Genomic DNA, 18,084 nt, shown 5'->3' on the forward strand with positions numbered 1-18,084 from the left:
GGCGCTATAGAGTCCCTAAGCCACACCCTAGGCCAAAGCTCTGTCTCTGACTAGCGATAGCAATAACACATAAGTCCACCAAATTTGGTTCATTTTCATGAATGTTTGTGTCAACCACAACAGATAACGTACTACTAGGTGGCGCTATAGAGTCCCTAAGCCACACCCTAGGCCAGAGCTCTGTCTCTGACTAGCGATAGCAATAACACATAAGTCCACCAAATTTGGTTCATTTTCGTGAATGTTTGTGTCAACCACAACAGATAACGTGCTACTAGGTGGCGCTATAGAGTCCCTAAGCCACACCTTAGGCCAGAGCTCTGTCTCTGACTAGCGATAGCAAAAACACATAAATCCACCAAATTTGGTTCATTTTCGTGAATGTTTGTGTCAACCACAACAGATAACGTGCTACTAGGTGGCGCTATAGAGTCCCGAAGCCACACCTTAGGCCAGAGCTCTGTCTCTGACTAGCGATAGCAATAACACATAAGTCCACCAAATTTGGTTCATTTTCGTGAATGTTTGTGTCAACCACAACAGATAACGTGCTACTAGGTGGCGCTATAGAGTCCCTAAGCCACACCTTAGGCCAGAGCTCTGTCTCTGACTAGCGATAGCAAAAACACATAAATCCACCAAATTTGGTTCATTTTCGTGAATGTTTGTGTCAACCACAACAGATAACGTGCTACTAGGTGGCGCTATAGAGTCCCGAAGCCACACCTTAGGCCAGAGCTCTGTCCCTGACTAGCAGAAGCAATTCCACATGTAGCTGCCAAATTACATCCAATTTATAACCTATTTTCTGCTTATAACACCAACTTCCTGTTTCGTAATAAGACGCCATAATTCAAACCTTCGCCATTTCGATATGCTTCGAAAATTCAAAAATCTGTTCGCAATTTCTCTCGGGCAAACCCTCAAGATCCTTTTACTGCTCATATGACATGATTTCGATAAACCGTCTAGGATAAGTGTTTCAAAATACATGATGTGCAAAAATCATAATCATAATCATAACTCAAATTTGTTTAAGATTCACTATGTAGTGTAAATGTAAAAGTTGTTTAGATTTATACAACACATCTGCCTACCAAATTTGGTTCATTTTCATGCATGCACATGTCAACCACAACAGACAGCGCGATAGGTGGTGCTATAGACCCCCTGAGCCACACCCTAGGCCAGGGCTCTGTCTCTCAGTATCAAATGCAATTCTACATATGCCTGCCAAATTACAAGAGTTTTGGAGCATGCCAAGTCGGTGAAACGGCCAAACGGGCTAAGACGAAGAGAGAATAATAATATTGTGTGTGTGTGTGTGTGTGAGTGTGTGAGTGAGTGAGTGAGTGAGTGAGTGAGTGACCAGGAGTCCCTAAGCCACACGCTAGGCCAGGGCTCTGTCTCAGACTAGAGGTGGCAACACACAAGGCAAAGACAAATTTTTATGAGGATTAGAACTTGGGTCTTACTCAGTCAGTCCCCAATTCAATCACAAAAATGACTTAACCTGAATAAAATCTTTATACACATGATCTTTTTTTTACCTTTTACTTTGCATCACACTGTCATTCTTGACTCTGTGTGTGTGTGTGTGTGTGTGTGTGTGTGTGTCTGTGTCTGTGTCTGTGTCTGTGTCTGTGTGGAGAGCGGGGGAGGAGAGAGAGACATCCAGCTGGGAGAGAGGGGAAAGTGTGAATAACTGTGGGGGGAAGGAAAGAAACAAGGAGGGGGAGAGTGGGTGAGCCACAGTGAGGGAGCGGCTAGGTAGTTCTGTGTGTAACACGCGCGGGCAGCAAGGAGCGGATAGGAGAGACCATAGTCATATGAAAACCTAAATAACTCACTTTCTGTTAATGTGGTTTACGTCGAAATTGCAGCATAGGTTGATATGATTATCATTATTCATCAACTCGCTTCAAAATATTTTAGCTAAAACTGTGTCCACCACAATCATTAATGCGCTTTTAAAAATCACAAACAACACCAAATTCAAAACTTTGTATATGACTGTCACTACAAACACACTAACTAATACTCCATCAAATTTCATCCAAATTAGTCACTGTTTTCTGCCTATAACACCAACTTTTTGTTCCTTTTATAAGACACCTAAGTTCAAACCTTCGCCATTTCGATATACTTTTGAAATTCAAAAATCTGTTCGCAATTTCTCTTGGGCAACCCCTCAAGATCATTTTACTGCTAAAATGACATGATTTCGACAAACCGTCTAGGAGAAGTGTTTCAAAATACATGATGTGCAAAAATCAGAAAATCTCACATAATTCAAATTCTTTTAATATTTACTATATAGTTTCAATGTAAAAGTTGTTCGGATTAATACAACACACATGCCCACCAAATTTGGTTCATTTTCGTGCATGTGTGTGTCAAACACAACAGACAGCGCGGTAGGTGGCGCTATAGACCCCCTGAGCCACGCCCTAGGCCAGGGCTCTGTCTCTGAGTATCAAATGCAATTCTACATATGCCTGCCAATTTACAAGAGTTTTGGAGCATGCCAAGTTGGTGAAACGGCCAAACGGGCTAAGAGGAAGAGAGAATAATAATAATAATAATAATAATAATCTGAGCAAAAACAATAGGGCCTTGCACCTACGGTGCAGCCACTTTCAGTGGCCGCACCTCGGTGCTCGGGCCCTAATAATCTGAGCAAAAACAATAGGGCCTTGCACCTACGGTGCAGCCACTTTCAGTGGCCGCACCTCGGTGCTCGGGCCCTAATAAAGGGACATTATGAATCAGAGACTGTAGGTATCAGAAATTAAATGAAAAATATAGCCGCAAGCGGCGATGGCGGGCCCGAGCACCAGCGGTGCGGAGACCTGTGAGATTTTGGAATCTAACAAAGCAACATGTGCGTGTTGGTGGGCATGTGCATGAGCAACACACATGCCCACCAAATTTGGTCAATTTTCCTGAATGTATGTGTCAGCCACAACAGACAATATGCTAGGTAGCGCTATAGAGTCCCTAAGCCACACCCTAGGCCAGAGCTCTATCTCTGACTATCGATAGCAATAACGCTAGACAGACACAGACAGAGGGGGTAGAGACAAATGGATCAATAGAATAGAATATACACTTTTTTGATCCCGTGAGGGAAATTTATTTCTCTGCATGTAACCCAATTTAACCAAATTAGTGAACACACACAGCACACAGTGAACACACAGTGAGGTGAATCACACACTGACCCAGAGCAGTGAGCTGCCTGCCCAACCAGTTGTGCTGGGGGAGCAGTGAGGGGTTAGGTGCCTTGCTCAAGGGCACTTTAGTGGTGGACTGGTTGGGGATTGAACCGGCAACCTAGCAGTTACAAGCCCCAAGCCCTAACCAGTAGGCCACGGCTGCCCAGAGGAAAGGAGGGAAGGGGGAAAGAGGCAGGGAGGGAGGGAGGGAGGGTGTGTGTGTGTGTGTGTGTGTGTGTGTGTGTGTGTGTGTGTGTGTGTGTGTGTGTGTGTGTGTGTGTGTGTGTGTGTGTGTGTGTGTGTGTGTGTGTGTGTGTGTGTGTGTGTGTGTGTGTGTGTGTGTGTGTGCGCGCGCGTGCGTGCGTGAGAGAGAGAGAGAATGACGGGGGAGGGGTGAGAGAGTGTCTGTGAGTCTGTGTAGAGAATTAGCAGGGGACGAGAGAGACATGCAGCTGAGAGAGAGAGCACCTACTCCTGCTCAGCTAAATGGATGGAGTATAAGACACATGCAAACACAAATAAACCTCAATACTCACTTACTCACATGGCTAAAGTCAAAATGTCAAAATTGCAGCATAGGTTGATACGATTATAATTATTCGTCAACTCGCTTCAAAATATTTTAGCTAAAACTGTGTCCACCACAATCATTAATGCACTTTTAAAAAACACAAACAACACCAAATTCAAAACTTTGCATATGACTGTCACTACAAACACACTAACTAATACTCCATCAAATTTCATCCAAATTAGTCACTGTTTTCTACCTATAACACCAACTTTCTGTTTCTTTTACAAGACTCCTAGATTCAAACCTTCGCCATTTCAATATACTTTTGTATACTTTTTAATATACTATACTCAGAGCAGTGAGCTGCCTGCCCAACCAGCGGCGCTCAGGGAGCAGTCAGGGGTTAGGTGCCTTGCTCAAGGGCACTTCAGCTGTGGACTGGTCAGGGATCGAACCGGCAATCCTCCAGCTACAAGCCCCAAGCCCTAACCAGTAGGCCACGGTTGCCCAAAGGGTGTGTGTGTGTGTGTGTGTGTGTGTGTGTGTGTGTGTGTGTGTGTGTGTGTGTGTGTGTGTGTGTGTGTGTGTGTGTGTGTGTGTGTGTGTGTGTGTGTGTGTGTGTGTGTGTGTGTGTGTGTGTGTGTCTCTGTGTCTCTAGAAAGCCGCGCGTGTGTCAATGTGTGTGTGTTAGTTAGGGAGGACCCGAGAAGGGGGGTGACAGAGTGCGTGCGTGTGTCTGTTAGTTGCAACAGAGAGAGAGGCAGAGAAGGACAGAGAGGAGGGGCTGTGTGATTGGGCAAATATGAAATTAAAAATAACTCACTTTCTGTTAACATGGTTAAAATCAAAATTGCAGCATGGCTTGATATGATTATAATCATTCATCAACTCGCTTCAAAATATTTTAGCTAAAACTGTATCCACCACAATCATTAATGCGCTTTTAAAAATCACAAACAACACCAAATTCAAAACTTTGTATATGACTGTCACTACAAACACACTGACTAATACTCCATTAAATTTCATCCAAATTGGTCACTGTTTTCTGCCTATAACACCAACTTTTTGTTTCTTTTATAAGACGCCTAGATTCAAACCTTCGCCATTTCAATATACTTTTGAAATTCAAAAATCTGGTCGCAATTCCTCTCGGGCAACCCCTCAAGATCATTTTAGTGCTTATATGACATGATTTCGATACACCGTCTAGGAGAAGTGTTTCAAAATACGTGATGTGCAAAAATCATAATCATAATCATAACTCAAATTCTTCTAAGATTTACTATATTGTTTAAATGTAAAAGTTGTTCAGATTAATGCAACACATATGCGTACCAAATTTGGTTAATTTTCGTGCATGTATGTGTCAAACACAACAGAAACCATGCTAGGTGGCGCTATACTGCCCCTGAGCCACACCCTAGGCCAGAGCTCTGGTTCTGAGTAGCGTTACCAATTCCACACGTAGCTGCCAAATTTCAAGAGTTTTAGAGCATGCCAAGTTGGTGAAAAAAGGAATTCGGTAAGACGGAAAAACTATAATAAATATAGCCGCAAGCGGCGATGGCGGGCCCAAGCACCTGCGGTGCGGAGACCTGTGACATTTCGGAATCTAACAAAGCAACATGTGTGGGTTGGTGTGCCTGTGCATGAGCAACATACATGCCCACTAAATTTGGTTCATTTTTGTGAATATATGTGTCAACCACAAAAGACAACATGCTAGGTGGCACTATAGAGTACCTAAGCGACACCCTAGGCCAGAGCTCTGTCCCTGACTAGCGGTAGCAATAATACACAAGCCTACCTAATTGTGTCAATGTATGTGTCAACCATAAAAGACAACGTGCTAGGTGGCACTATAGAGTCCCTATGCCAAACCCTAGGCCAGAGCTCTGTCCCTGACTAGCTGTAGCAATAACACACATGCCCACCAAATGTGACTAATTTTCGTGAATATATGTGTCAACCACAACAGACAACACGCTAGGTGGCGCTATAGAGTCCCTAAGCCACACCCTAGGCCTGAGCTCCTTTTCTGACTAGCGATAGCAATACGAAAGAAGTCCAATAAATTTGGTTCATTTTCATGAATGTACAGGTCAACCACAACAGACAACAAACTAGGTGGCGCTTAGTCCTTAAGCCACACCCTAGGCCAGAGCTCTATCTTTCAGTAGCGACACCAATAACACGTAAAACCACCAAATTTGCTTCATTTTCGTGAATGTACACGTCAACCACAACACAATCTGCTAGGTGGCACTATAGAGTCCCTAAGCCACACCCTAGACCAGAGCTCTGTCTCTGACTAGGGGTAGCAAAAACAATTTTTTCTGTGAAATTTCTAAAGTATGCCTTCTGCCACGAAGATAAATTGTAGGGTTTTAAATGTTCAAAAAAAGAGTAAAAGGTCCGCACACTTCCTCTCACTTAATTTACTTTATTAGTTCAAGGGTTTTAAATGTTCCTCATAAAAAGTCTTTTCGAAGTCCAAATAAAAGAAAATGTTGCTGTTATTGCTACGATAGACCGTTAAATTTACATGCACAGGTTTTGTACACCATTGTCATGGCCAAATTCAAGCACTTTTTAAGGACTTTCAAGACCAGTTTTCCAGTATTGAAATTGTGTGTGAACAAAATCAAAGCCCTGTTGTTTGAGGTCACTGTAGGATAAAGAACCAGGAAATTTGATACAACCTTAGCCGAATACTGAACCAGCAACTATCATTAGGTTAACTGAATGGGGCATAGAAAATGAGTGTTTGCTGCTCTGTCATATCAAGTTTCCTTGTTCTTTTTCTTACTGACAGCACTCGATGAGATTGATTCACACCATATTTCAGGGGTGTGATTGGCAAAGGACAAAAAAGAGGAAAATATACCCAGCACCCTCAGGAGAAAAATGACCCCTTAAATGATAACATCAGATGACTTTTATGAGAACTGTTTATAAACTGTGATACATATAAACATTATAACATATATCGAGGGCTGAGAACCAAAGGGGCAGTTGCGTAAGTGACATTTTGGTCAAAATTGAGTTATATATATCACCTGAAAGCTCTTGATGAGCTCTTTTTAGCTGACACAATTATAGAAGTAAAATATTTATAAATATTAAATGATTGACAAAAACAAAAACCAAAGGTCTTTAACTGTGAACATAAGCAGTTAGATTTGTTTTGGCTCTATTGTAAAGTTGGTGAAATGTCACTTACGCCCCTGTGGTTCTCAGCCCTCGATATATATAGATATACATAGACTATATTGTAATAAGTCTACGACTAATTTATAGCAAAGTAGCCTAGGCCTACTCAAGACTAAACCAGATATGGCTGAAATATGTAGGGCAGCTATCATGATCATTTTGCCAACAATGATGTAGAACCATGGATTTTCCTAGTTCATGACATGCTTTGTTTTCACTTAAACCAACATAAAGTTATAATTAGGGATGTAACGGTATGAAAATTTAACCCCACGGTTATAGTGACCAAAATTATCACGGTTTTCGGTATTATCGCGGTATTTTAAAAATTGTGTGTACAATATGTTAAGAAAGCGCTGATGGGTGTAGACAAGCTGAAATATTTTAGTTTTAAAAAGTGTGACAGTGTTTATTACATTAAAAATATAGGCAAACCCTTATTGCCTCCAGCAGGATACCGATCATTCACAGCATTGGCAATCCTAGTCCCTGCTCAACCCTCCACACACACAGAAAATGGCTTGTCTTGTTTCTATTGCATATTTTGAATTCATGACTTTATATATTTTGCTAATAGTTTATAATATGTTAGGATCTGCATAATTACTTATAGCTAAAAATATTCAGTAATTTGAATACTTCATATTGATTTTTAAACTATTACACTTGTCTTTAATGACATTACAGGGGTGTTGTCTAGGTCTAATTGAGTGCCTGTCACTTTAAGAGGTACGTGAAGTAGGCTAATTATATTAACCTTCATTCGGTTTTAGGAAAGTAGTCACGCATAGTTCAAGGATATCCGTTTTCATTGAATAAAATGAATGTTCAAAAAATTAACAAGTCAAGGAAAAGATTGCTGGGATAATATAAAAGATAAGTGTCTTGCAATGTTAACTACTATTATTTTGGTGAGCACTAGGCTACTGTACATTAATGATAGACATGACGCGTGAGCTAACGGGATAGTTACCTTGATGGAACTCTCTCAAGATGTAAAAGTTTGCCAATAGGCTGTGTAGCTTTTTTCGGAAATTGAATTAAACACTACAGTAGGCCGAACTAAATCCCATAGCTTACTGTAGGTAGGTTACCGTGGTATTGTGCTCACTTTTTCCTTGGTTGGAAATGTTGTCTGCTTATAGCTTAACTTATGATTTGGAGTTTGGTATATCTGTTATATCCAATGAGTGACACCCAGCGCTCAACATAAAACTTCATGGCATTCTCCTGATAACGTTAGTGGAATAGCCTAGATTTAATGTGAACGTGTAGGCCTACATAAAAAGACGCTGGCTACATGATACAGCGCACGTTTTGGGGTGGAAATGTTGCGCCCTTTAAAAGCAGGTGTAGCCTTATCCGAATCATGGTTAAATCCATCAATTAGACAACAGAATTAGTAAGGTGAAGTTTTGTTTCATAGTAGCCTTCCAGCTTGTGTCAAAAGCAGGCAAGGATGAAACTGGGAGGAATTAAACACGCGGTTACCATACCGTAGTATCAACCGTGATAATAATGATATTCGAAATGAACACGGTAATTGTTATCGTCAACAATTTTATCATGGTTTACCGTCACACCGGTAATCGTAACATCCCTAGTTATAATGTTGACTACATGTTTTAATATAGACCTACTTGATAACATATAGCCTACCCCCTTAGTCCTCTAGCTCTAGTCCTGTACAACATAATAGTGAATAGGCCTATTGATATATTGATGCTGTTTGAAGAGGTTGCTTGATGATATTTAAGTTCCAAAGAAAATCAAATTGCACCACTCCCTATCCTTCCAAAGTAATATGTCCATCACCTTTCCTCCTAAAAACAAATGTCTGGCCCTACTGTTATAAGCTACATCATTTGTTCAAGTGCACACACTAAATGGAGAGCTAGGATTAAAATTCAAACTGTGCCTTTAAATAGGCGACTTTTTTCATCTATCAGCACAATGCTACAGGCCATTTTCACTAAAAAAATCAGCTCAATATTATGTGCAAGACAAGTTTACCAAGCATGCCAATGTGTTAATCTCTTAGCACTGTCGTCATACGTTTTCTCATAGTGAGATGGCTATCCCGAAATATGTTTTGAATGACGTCTTGAATGACATGGGGCGCACGGAGATAAGGCTGGAAAAACGCGAAATGACAAGGTGATAACTAAACAATTCAGTTGACCTAGGGTAGACAGGCTTTGTGGCTAAAACTATGAAAACCAGTAGGCTAGTCTGTCACAGCTAACTTCAGGCACTGTAGCCTAGACTAGTTTACACGCGCAGAAATTAAAAGTCAATATTGCCATCACGAGATTGCTGTCATTATCGGAAAATCCGGACACGTCAAACTGGATGCGAACGCGTGGCAAAGCCAACAACAACTTCATAAATTACGTCTTTTAAATAAATAATTTGAGCCTACCGTTTCATGCCTAACGTCGACAGCAAATTTCTCAGTCCATCATAGGCAAGGTTATTAATGCATAGGCCTATAGCCTAATTTAACTAGGCTTAGTGATGGCAGATCAAATAATAAAAAAACGTTTTGAAGTCTACCCAGAGCATGTTTGCAAACGCATGCAAAGGGATAAACTATGTTCATACCATCTTCAATCGTTTCAAAAACTAGGATTAGGCAGTCTGCCTATGCTGTTTGCATGTATTAGTTGCAGGAATCAATCGTTTGAAAAATATGGTTGTTTCTAGTCTCGTATGGTTTCACTTGGATCACACACACATTGCACGACTGCTCATATGAATCGGTGGCACCAAACTAACGTATTTCCAGATAGGGGAAACGTTTAGATTATTTTGAATAGATAGATGGTTCACTCAATTTAAAGGCAATTAATCACCACAACTGAATAACATTAACCTGCCTTGCACTGCAGGGAAATGTTCTTACCTTGATTGAAAGCTAAGCAGACGGCCAGTTCTAGTTCTGTCATCTTCTCTCCTGCTTTCTAGATGTCCATGGAGAAACGTCCTCCTTCAGTTAGGCAGAGTAAGTTCGTTGTGGTTTCAAACTTACGTCCTCCACTAATAAAGGCATTAGCTAGCTTCCACTCACAAACGGTAGGCTACTCCCAAAATGTGACACATTTGAACTTCTCATTACGTTATACATCTGTCAAAAGTTTGGATTATGTTTCAGGAGTTAAACTGACACCTAGGCTATCAATGCTCTATTTGTAAGCTAAAATAAACTAGTAAACACCATATCGCTAACGTGCATCAATTGGAGTTAGCTAGCTAGCTTAGCTACAATAAGCTAGCTAGCTAGCTTAGGCCAAGATTTAAAACCAGGTCGAATTTACTACGGCTGGCCCTAGGTGCCTGTTGTGTTTTCCGCTAGACCTTTTCAAACAAGACCAACTACAGTAGGCTATTTGACGTTCGTTATCGCACTGGGACTTGTTAATTACCGAACGTGACAAAAACCTGCCTTGCTGTAACGTTAGCTCCCAAACGGCAGGCTACTCCCAAACAGTGACACATTTGAACTTTACGTTACATTTTACAACTGTCAAAAGTTTGGATTATGTTTCAGTAGGCCCAGTTAGGCTGTCACCTAGGCTATCAAGGCTCTATTTGTAAGCTGAGATAAACTAGCTAGTAAACACCATATCACTAACGTGCATCACTTGGAGTTAGCTAGATGGAGGAAACGAGCGCTTTAGCCAACTTATTGAACCGCATCAAATAGCTTGAAAAATTGCGTTTCAACAAAACTGTTACCTTACTTTCAAGAATAACTCCGTAGACAAAAAGTCAAAATGATTGCACTGTTTCCACGATATAAATCCACGAAAACACTCAGTATAGAGCTACATTGACTGAGACTTCTACGGGGTCGCCTGGATCTGCACTGACTAACAAATCACATGGTGTAGTGGGCGGGGACAGTGCTCTCGACCACAGAATGTCAAATGAGTGAGAGACTTTTACAGACAATTGAGTTTCATTTCATTCCCTAGGGCATCAAACAAATAACCCTAAATAACTCACTTTCTGTTAATGTGTTTAAAGTCAAAATTGCAGCATAGGTTAATATGACTATTAGTATTTGTAAACTCATCTCATAATACTTTAGGTAGAACTATGTGTCAACCACAATCATTAATATGCTATTATAAGTGACAAAATCACAACCACACCAAACAACATCAAAACTTGAATGTGACTGTCACTACAACCACACTATCTAATACTCCATTAAATTTCATCCAAATTAGTCACTGCTTTCTGCCTATAACACCAACTTATTGTTTCTTTTATAAGACACCTAGGTTCAAACCTGTGTGTGTGTGTGTGTCTGTGTGTGTCTGTGTGTGTGTGTGTGTGTGTGTGTGTGTGTGTGTGTGTCTGTGTGTGTGTGTCTGTGTCTGTGTCTGTGTCTGTGTCTGAGTCTCTATGTGGAAAGCGGGAGAGGTTAGAGAGACATCCAGCTGGGAGAGAGGGGAGGGGTGGAAAGAACTGTGGGGAGAGGGAAACAGTGAGGGAGCCAGACCGTGCGCGGCTAGGCACACAGACCTATAAAAACCTAATAAACCTAAATATCTCACTTTCTGTTAACATGGTTGAAATCAAAATGGCAGCATAGGTTGATATGATTATAATTATTCATCAACTCGCTTCAAAATATTTTAGCTAAAACTGTGTCCACCACAATCATTAATGCGCTTTTAAAAAACACAAACAACACCAAATTCAAAACTTTGTATATGACTGTCACTACAAACACACTAACTAATACTCCATCAAATTTCATCCACATTAGTCACTGTTTTCTGCCTATAACACCAACTTTTTGTTTCTTTTATAAGACACCTAGATTCAAACCTTCCCCATTTCAATATACTTTTGAAATTCAAAAATCTGGTCGCAATTCCTCTCAGGCAACCCCTCAAGATCATTTTAGTGCTTAAATGACATAATTTCGATAAACCGTCTAGGAGAAGTATTTCAAAATACATGATGTGCAAAAATCAGAAAATCTCACATAATTCAAATTCTTCTAAGATTCACTATATAGTTTGAATGTAAAACTTGTTCAGAATAATACAACACACATGTCCACCAAATTTGGTTCATTTCCGTGAATGTATGTGTCAACCACAGTAGACGGCGCGCTAGGTGGCGCTATAGAGTCCCTGAGCCACACCCTAGGCCACAGCTCTGTGTCTGAGTATCAAATGCAATTCTACATATGCCAGCTAAATTGCAAGAGTTTTAGAGCATGCCAAGTTGGTGAAAAATGTTACTGGTAAGATAATTATACTATAATAATAATAAGAAGAATAATCTGAGCAAAAACAATAGGGCCTTGCACCTACGGTGCAGCCACTTTCAGTGGCCGCACCTCGGTGCTCGGGCCCTAATAATCTGAGCAAAAACAATAGGGCCTTGCACCTACGGTGCAGCCGCTGCTACAGCGGCCGCACCTCGGTGCTCGGGCCCTAAATATGCATACTGATATACTACTGAGGACATGAAGTCTACTGGGTAGCTGACCTACCCTATGGTGGCCAACAGGTGCAAACGACGTGCAACTTATGACAACACCTGCAAATCAACAAAACACGTACAAATAGACAAAACACAAACAACTTAAGAAAACATCTACACCTACATTTGACAACACGTGCACATCATTTAGAATATGCACGGCAAATTCAGACAACATTTACATTTCAGAAACAAGCTGCCAATTTACAACTCATGCAATTGAGAAACGCGCTCCGAAACTCACAACATACAAATCAGAAACACACTCCGAAACTCACTACAAAATGGAAGAAAGACTAATGCAAACCTTGTGTCAACATCCAAAAAGACAGCTGATAACTAAAATAAATGTAAATAAATCCACTGCACAAGAAAACCATTGTGCATGCTACTGAAAACATTAAGATTACGGGGTAGCTGGCTGCTGACCTCCCTAATCATATCAACCTCCTAACACTTGTTCAGCTGTTTGCACTAGGGAGGTGTTGAGCCATAGGCCTCTGGGTCATAGACTTGGGGTCGCAAAAGCTGTCAAGACATGTTTACATGCACCAGAGAAAGTACCAAGCCACCCACAAGGTGCTGATAATGTATCTGTGATGGCGTGAAGTGTGTGAGCGTTTCTCACCCCACTTGATGACATTAACACTGACAGAGGTCTCTTGATCAGCAATCTCCATTCTCACAAATCCCTAGAAAGCTGTGAGATGTTAGACGTGCCATGCCTTTGTGACCCTTCTGGGGACCAGTCTCAGCTGTCAAGAGTCCTTGAGCCATCACTGCTACTTAGCCATCTAATTTTGGATGACTAAGGACTAGAAACATACTGCTACTGCTTGGGGTTTTCTAATTTTGGATGGCCATGGACTAGAAACATGTTTGTTTAGGGTGTATGGCCACCATTGCAGTTCAGTGTCATGAATACCTACCTGATTGAGTCATTGAACATATACACTATATTGCCAAAAGTATTGGGTCACCTGCTTTAACTCGCATAATGAAATTAGGTGACATCCCATTCTTCATCCATAGGGTTTAATATGATGTTGAAATAGAATATATACCTTTTTGATCCTGTGAGGGAAATTTGTTTCTCTGCATTTAACCCAATTTAACAGAATCAGTGAACACACACAGCACACACACAGTGAGGTGAATCACACACTAACCCAACTGAACTGCCTGCCCAACCAGCGGCGCTCGGGGAGCAGTGAGGGGTTAGGTGCCTTGCTCAAGGGCACTTCAGCCTGGTGGACTGGTCGGGGATCGAACCAGCAACCCTCCGGTTACAAGCCCGAAGCCCTAACCAGTACACCACGGCTGCCCACAACCCTTGCCCTTTGCAGCTATAACAGCTTCAACTCTTCTGCGAAGGCTTTCCACAAGGTTTAGGAGTGTGATTATGGGATCATTGACCATTCTTCCAGAAGCGTATTTGTCAGGTCACACATTGATGTTGGTCGAGGAGACTGGCTCTCAGTCTCCGCTTTCATTCATCCCAAAGGTGCTCTATTGGGTTGAGGTCAAGACTCTGTAGTCCAGTCAAGTTCATCCACACCAAACTCTGTCATCCATGTCTTTGTGGACCTTGCTTTGTGCAATGGTGCAGTCATGTTGGAACAGGGAGTGGCCGTCCCCAAACTGTTCCCACAAAGTTGGGAGCATGGAATTGTCCAAAATCTCTTGGTTAATGCTGAAGCATTCGGCGTTCCTTTCATTGAAACTAAGGGCCAAGCCCAGATCGGGGATCCTTCCTGTTCCAACATGACTAAGTATGCGAGTCAAGACAGGTGACCCAATACTTTTGGCAATATAGTGTACTTGGTGGTGTGTTAAGCTAAAGTTCTATTCATTCATTCATTTATTTATTATTTCAGTAGGTGAGAAATATATGTAAAGTTGAGTGTTGTCTGCATAGCAGTGATGGTCAAATCCAAGGGAGCAAAATAGTCTCACCTAAGGAAGTGGTATAAATAGAGAAAAGCAGGGACCCTAATACTGATCCCTGAGGGACACCTGTGGTGAGGTCATGAGACTTTGATACATGTCCTTGCCATGACACGCTAAAATATCTCTATATGAATCTGATGTATCAGCATATTTATAACAGCAACTCACAAATATTTGTCAAATGTTGCGGTTGATTTGGTTGGCATTGTCCAGGTTACAGTGGTGTTAGTTGTCTGCAATCTGGGACAGAACGGAGGTGTGAGGCCCTGTTTTACTGCACTGCACCTGCATCTGACTCAGTATCTTCCCCCAGGTTAGAATACTATGTGCTTTAGTGAAATTTGCCTTGGAGAAATTTGGTTATTGCTAAAAAGTCAAGACCTACAGTACAGTGCAAGTAAAGATCAAGTGATCCAAGAAGGAGGTTGCTAGCATATTCAGTGTTAGGGCTACATTTGTGTATGCCATGGTCAAAATTGAGGTTAGGAAATGACTGTTAAGAAGATCAAGTTCACAACACTCATATATACAACACCTCCCTCAGACAAGAGGCAGGGATATGGATGGGTATTCTGTCATCCCCAAGTGCCCCCCTTCTCTGACCTAGCTCCCTTCACTCTAAGTGGATGTGATGTGTGTGTGCGTGTGTGTCTTTGTGTTCAGTTCTGTTGTGAAGTGGAGCACAACAGGTGTTCATTCTCCTTGGGAAGCCTCAGTGGAGCAGCTGCTGAAGCAAATAGACTCACAGTGACACACAGCATCGCCTTGAACAGCCAAATTGTTCATTTGAGTAGACAGGCTTGTCAGTGAAGGATCAGCCTAAGATAAAAAAAAAAAAAAAAAAACTTATTTCTTGAATGTGGTTACAATTCTGAGCCTGCAGTACTAATCCAATTCATTTCAATAATATAGTAGAAAGATAATAATAGAACATATCAGAAGTATCATTTCAGTAATAACATAGCAAAATCTTAGGTAACAGATCAGGTATTTCTTAAACAATCCCTCTGTAGATTAATAAATATTCATCATATACTGTAGATTTGATCTAGTAGATCACTTTGATAGGCTGACTTCTCTCAGGGGCTTTTTACAAGTTGTCTGCAGTCCTCTGGTGGTCTGTGAAGACATTGCAAGTGGTCCCCGTCCATGTATTCAAATAAGGAAAGTTTTCTTTACATTACTCATCCCCTCACATCCCACAATTGTCTGCAGGTTGCTTCTTAAACTGATGGCACTTTCTTCACTGTTTTCTTTATTTTTGCTCACAGCTTTCTCTACAGATCTCCCCCTACACCTTCAGAGCATTTCTGTAACGCCACTCCTTGCTTAGTCAGTCTGCCGTTTCCTCTTTCCCTGTTTCTCTGACAACGTTTTACTCGCTTTCTGCTTATTCTCGCTGGCTCTGCCATGACAAATGTCTGAGAAACTCCAGAGATGATGTTTACCCAGCTGTACTGCCTGTGTCCTGTCAGGAAGTCAAGAATCCAACTGCACAGGGAGGAACTGATGGTCAGGTGTGTCACTTTTATTACAAGCCTAGATGGAACTATGGTGTTCAAAGTTGTTGTCAATGAAGATGATCCGTACATACACATGAAACTTTTCTTGAAGTATCACCAGGTTCTCTTCACACAAACTCGAGCATTGAGAACATTGTTTGTGTACACAGAAAACAGAGTAAACAGAGTTCACAGAAAAAAGAAACCTTTCTTTTTACTGTATTTTCCAGACTGTATGTACTGTAGCAGTTTTTTTCATAGTTTGGCTGGTCTTGCGACTTCCAGTCAGGTGCGACTTACGTATAAAAAACCCCCCATGAACCAAGGAGTTAACATTAGCGTCTACAGCCGCGAGGGTGCTCACATTTTCAACAGAGGTCAAACATTTTCTTGTAGTTACGTAGTATCTGTCTGTTCTTGGTCTTGGATTTTGTGAAATAAATGTCTAAATAAATACGACTTACAGTAGGCCTTTATATGTTTTTTTCCTCTTCATGAGGCATTTTATGACTGATGCGACTTATACTCTGGAGCGACTTATTGTCCGAAAAATACGGTAGTGTTTTCTGTCAACAGCTTCTCGTAAGCTGCAACTTACTGCAATGTTACCGAAAAAATAAGTTGTCTGACATACAGTATATACTGTACTGTACATACTGTATATATTTAATGAAACTTACCTTTCCTCCTGCATCATGGCTCTTGGCTCTCAACTCGTTGACCTGAGACTCAGCTATATCAGCTCTCTCCTCAGCTTCATCCAGCTCATCCTGCAGCTTGCGGAACTTGCCCAAATTAATGTTGCCATGTTCCTCCTGAAAAACATAATTGGTCATATCATTAAGTCTGTCCATAAAAAACTCTGGATGACATTGAAGAAATAGCATAGCACTTACAGCCTCCTCTGCTTTTCTCTTGTAGGACTTGTAGGACCTTGATGAGGTCAGCAGAATTCAGGCCCACCCTGTCAGCATCTGGAGTGAAAATATCGCAAAATATCACTGGTTCTCAGTCTCCTCTCTAATTCATTCCAAAGGTGTTCTGTTGGGTGAGGTCAGGACTCAAGCCAGTCAAATTAATCCACAACAAACTGTAATCCATGTTTCTATGGACCTTGCTTTGTGCGCTGGTGCATAGTCATGCTGGAACAGGCCATACTGTACTTGAGCTGGGCTTGGTCCCTTAGTTCCAGTTGAAGGAAATCTGAATGTTGCAGCACTAACCGAGAGATATTGGATAATTCCATGCTCCCAACTTAGTGGGAACAGTTTCTTGGGGGGGGGGGGTAATTCATATAGATTAGAGCCAGATCACCCGAGACCGGTGATGAATTGGCACTGCATTGTTTCCTTGAGGACAAAGATAACCCTGTGAATTTCGTGTCAGGTTCCTCCATCAACTGCTGATGGCCTTTGAAGTACTTCAGTGTACCTTCCCACCCTTATGAATTTGTACAGCAGCTGCTCTTTGGGCTCAGAGGCCCGAGTGAACAGACTGCTGCTGCTATGGTGTGTTATACAAATGGTTCTTAAACACATAGGACAATTACATTGCAAAATGAATTAAGAACAGATACTTAATCCATATTGAATTTCTTTCCATAATGAGTTTAACTATTTTTGTCCTGGTACAAAGTTTAACCAAGTTTGATTACTTCAAATCTACAAATAACCTTTGTGGTTGAATCCAAATATTAAGATCATAAAGAACAGACTGCAGACAAATCAAAGGTAATGCATTGACATGAAAGCAATCTACAGTACTAAACGTAAAACATTACAATTTCAGGGTATCTGACCTCTGACCTCTCTAATAATCTGAAAACACTTGTTGAACTGTTTGCGCCAAGAGGTCAAGGAGGTGTTGAGCTCTAAACCCGTGTCTCACACTGCTAAGTAACTTGACTTAGGGGTCAAGAAAGCTGTCGAGACATGTTTACACATCCAAGAGAAAGTGTGAAGCCACTGACAAGGTGCTGATAATGTGACTGATGGCCTAAGAGTGAGGGTGAGTGTTCCTCACCAACTGGAGGACCTCACACTTTCAGAGGTCACTCCGTACACAGATCCTTAATTAGATAGCTGTGAGATGTTAGACATGCGATGCCTTGTGAACCTCAGCTGTCCAAAGACCTTGAGCCATCACCACAAATGCTGGGAGTACGTCGCAACATCTT

The sequence above is a fragment of the Sardina pilchardus genome, chromosome 19 (genome assembly GCF_963854185.1).
Source record: "Sardina pilchardus chromosome 19, fSarPil1.1, whole genome shotgun sequence".
NCBI lineage: Eukaryota > Metazoa > Chordata > Actinopteri > Clupeiformes > Clupeidae > Sardina > Sardina pilchardus.